Below are 4,341 nucleotides of genomic sequence, written 5' to 3'. Positions count from 1 at the left end.
CCTCAGGAAGAAAAGGTTATAGGAGCTCTGAAAAGGCAGCCATTGTTCATCATCTCCAGCAAAATGACTTTGTAAAATTGAGAGGAAGAAAGGCAAACCACTGGACCAGTGTGATAGCAGCCCATGAAAGTGGAGAGCACTGATGCATGAGTGAAAAGCGCCCAATGTCAAAAATAATTGTCCTGCCCTGAAAAACAAGCTAGCGATGTCTGATTTGATTTCCTCCTGTTTGGCTCAGGTTACTTCCTGTCTGCTTTAAGCATGTTTGCAGAGACAATCAAGCTCCGGGAGAGATCTTGGGATGTTCCGTTGTCTTTGTCCACCAAAGAGGTGAATTTAATGACCTCTCATTTTCTGTTTTGTTTTTTTTGTTGCTTTGTTTGAAGTCAAATGTGTTATTTAATACTTTTAAATAGAAATAAAAATATGTTTATTCACTTTCTTGCCGAGAGTTAGCCTACATGAGAAGATCAATAACACTCTCATCTATCTATAGCCTACAGAAATTATGAAGCTAAGCAGCTGTTTAGCTTAGCACAAACAGCTAGCCTGGCTCTGTCTGCCTGCCAGCATCTCTAAACCTTACTAATTAACACATTATATCTTATTTTATCTTAATCTTATTTGTTTAATCTGTGAAAAAACTAAAGTGTAAAATCCACATGCAGTGATTCTTGAAAACTTTGTTGTTTATGGATTAAAAACACAAGATATATAACATGTTGTATATCATGAGCTTTAGAGGTGGTGATAGGTGGTAGGTTAACATCTGCATGTTAACATGCTCGCAATGACAATGGTAACATGCTGATGTTTAGCAAGTATAATGTTTACCATGTTCATTTTAGTTTATCATGTCAGTTCAATTAATTTCAATTTTATTTGATTTATATAGTGTCAATTCATAACAGAAGTTATCTCATTGCACTTTCCATATAAAGAAGCTCTCGACAGCTTGGACTGCTAATATTTGCTAATTAGCGCTTAATACAATGTACAGCTGAGGCTGCTAGGAAAGTCATTAGTTTTCCAGGTATGTGTTCATAAAACAAAGTATTTTGACCTGATGGGGGCACTAGATGAAACGTCAGGGGGTTACAAAAGCTATGACAATTCATCCTGAGGGAACCACATCAGTCCTCAAAACCACATCGGTCCACCTCATGGCAGTGCTAGAGGAATTAGGCAGGGGATCGCCAAGTCAGTAGGATCAATTCAGGAATGTATGTACAAAAGGTCAAAACAATTCATCTTATAGCACTGACCAGTAGTGTTGTAATCAAGACCGCCCAAACCGAGACCAAGTCAAGACCAAGACCAGAGTTTATTGAGACCAAGTCAAGACCAAGACCAGAGTTTATCGAAACCAAGACAAGACCAAGAACAGTTCCCCACGTTACATGACACACAATAAAATTTTAAACGAGATCATATCCTTCTCAAATTGATCTGAAAGATCTACATTCCCATTAAAACACACCACATACAAACACTCCTTTTCCATGCTTAACATCACGGGGAGGGGTGACAGCCGTTAACGGTAACAACACATTTTTAGTTAGGGTTATTTGTTGCATTTGAAGCAATGCGTTTTACATCCAATCAAAGTTAGGATGGTAACAAATAAATCAGACAATGCAAAAGCAATTTACTGATATTCCCAAAGTTATGGTCTTGACTGGTCTTGAAATAAAATCCTGAGTCCTCAATGTCCGAGACGAGACCAACACCATCAGAAAGTGGTCTTAAGACTGGTCTCAAGACCAAGACCGGTCTCGAGTACTACAACACTACTGACCAGTCCACATTGCCATACATAGAGCCATGGTGCAAATAAAGACATGAAAGACTTAGTGTTAAATTCTCATGACCTACAATTAATAAGGCTATCATAAAGCTTTGAAATCTTGTGCCCAAAATTATCCCTAAAAAAAAATCTATTTTTTAATAATAATTCCATCCTTCATGACTGGAGATGCAATCGAGATGGAGGAGGTAGATGTCTTCCATGGACACTTGTCATGCTCCATCCTGCTTTGGTCTGCTGTCCTGAGTGGTTGGCTCTGTGGTGAGATATCTGCAGTGGCCCTTCTCATGGATTTTCTTTTGCCCGTTGCTGATGGCCTGGAAGCATGTCCAGCTGTCCCATCATTCTGTCAGCACCGCTGTCTCCTTCAGCCCCAGATTAAAAACGCCAAAGGGGCCGCCTGGAAAAGTGGCTCGCCCCGTCTCTCAGGACTTATGTCAAAAATGTTTCAGTCCTCAGGTAATTTGCTACAGTCTGGGATCCTTTCACTATTACTTCAAAGAGCCTCGCAAAGAGAGAGAAAGAGAGAGAAATGAAAGGAAGGGAAAATGATATTTAGTTATGGGTAGTGACAGATCTACATTCTTGAGTATTGACATGCGATCTGAGTGAGGAGTCCTCCTCCTCCAGCAATGCTGACTGAGTCTGCTGCAGTCCTTAAATCTGACTGATAAAAAGCACTGTGTCCGTGCAGTGTGTTAGTCAAACAAACTGACTTAACTCCAAAGGAATTCGCAGTCACTCCTATACAGCATGCTAGACACATAAACGTTCTTTGTATTGTTTCAAGGTTTAGAAAATCACTCTTTATCATCTGTTAATTCACATGACACATTAGAAGTTATTAAGGACAATGTACACTAAGTTATTAAAGATTTTTACTTTTACTACTGCGCCTTAATTGAAATAATTTCATTCTGTTGCCCAAATATAAGGGGTAACTCTGACTGTGACAACATTTCTTTGAGTTGTAATCTAGCCCGAGGCAGCTAATCTTAATCTGGAAAAAGGTTAAAATGTCTGTATCCGTCTTAAATGCTCTTGGATTGGTGCACTTGCACATAAATGTTGAGAGAGAAGTGAGTTTTGCCCTCTGTGTAAGATAATCACCTACTATTGAACTAGAATATAAACTGGTTAAGATCTGTGGAATGAGGAAGAGAAAGCAGAAATGCTTTGTTAAATTTAACTTGGAAAACCTCACAGGAAATTTAAATGTTTTCAATTTGTAGATTGGCAGAGTTGACACAAGAAGGACTGCTTAGTTAGGGTAAATCATTAAGTATTTAAGTGACATGACAAATTTGTCATATCCAATCTGAAGAGCTTAGCAGTAGATTTTCTGTTTTCATGGTCTGGATCTTTCATGGTAAGCACCTGTCATGTCGAGCCCCTGACATACATGCCAGCACTGTACGTTGTGTGCTCTCGCTGTTTGTGTGTATACCTTCAAGGTGTTAATGTGTGCACACGTGTAATGAAAGTGTTTGTCACCAGTCCCATCTCAGCATTTGAATTTTTGAAATGCACCAACAGGAAAGTATTCAGGGATCCTCAGCAGGCCATGACAGACCTCTCCACAGCACAACATCTTGAGTTTTCTCCAAATCAGGAATGCAAGGGCGCATTTGTGGCAAACAAAAACAATGATTAAAGAGGGTAACAGGATCAGCTCTAATCAGCGTGTCTTGAGAAAATGGAGTTTTCCACCACTGTCAGGTCACTCCAAGAGGTGATCTCTTTCCCTATTAATTATGTGCTGCGCTGCAGCAATAGTCCTCTCCAAGTGAGCGACCTTCTCTGCTTTCATATGTCTGTGCAGAATGATCAAAACATTGCAGAGAGACAGTGTGGAGAATCCAGCTCCCGGTGATTTGCCTGCCCTCTCATTTCTCTGACAGAGAACAATGGCAATCTCATTATTAATGGCACTCGCACAGAGAGAGCAAAGAGGGGGGAAAAATAACCATTATCCAAAGACATGTTCTATCGTGTGATAAATTCTGTTTTCAAAAGCCAAATCCTTTGGTGCCTCCCTGCTGAAAATATTCAGAGCTAGAAATGGAGATTTGATCATCAGATAAAGAGTGGACTGAGCATTGAAAGCCAGAGGAGGAGAGAAGAGAAGAATTATTATCATGCAGTTTGGTCTTATCTCTGATGGAATAGCTCAATGACATCCTCTATTTAGCACAAATGACAGCCCTCTTCTATTATCCTCATTGAGAGAGAGGTCAGGAGGGATGGAGAGCGCCTTCTTGCAATACAACTCTGCTGTGTCAATGCTGCCCTCTGTTGGTCAGACGTTACATATCTTCTAAAACTCTACCTCATTTTCAAACACAACACCTGTAACTTTCGAACTACAAATTAAATGTGTCAAATTAAATATCACCCCTGACTTTGCCAATGAATTCAGCAAATTGAACATTTTACTACAACTTACACACAAGGACTGATTATCAGATGTGGAAAAAGAACTCAGATGCTGTTTTTAGTAGAAATACTTTACAAATAAAAGTCATGCATTAAAA

This window comes from Micropterus salmoides, unplaced genomic scaffold, assembly GCF_014851395.1.
Source record: "Micropterus salmoides isolate LMB-PRFRI ecotype aquatic unplaced genomic scaffold, ASM1485139v1 Ms_hic_scaffold_5, whole genome shotgun sequence".
Lineage (NCBI taxonomy): Eukaryota > Metazoa > Chordata > Actinopteri > Centrarchiformes > Centrarchidae > Micropterus > Micropterus salmoides.
Note: the sequence above shows the minus strand (reverse complement) of the source record.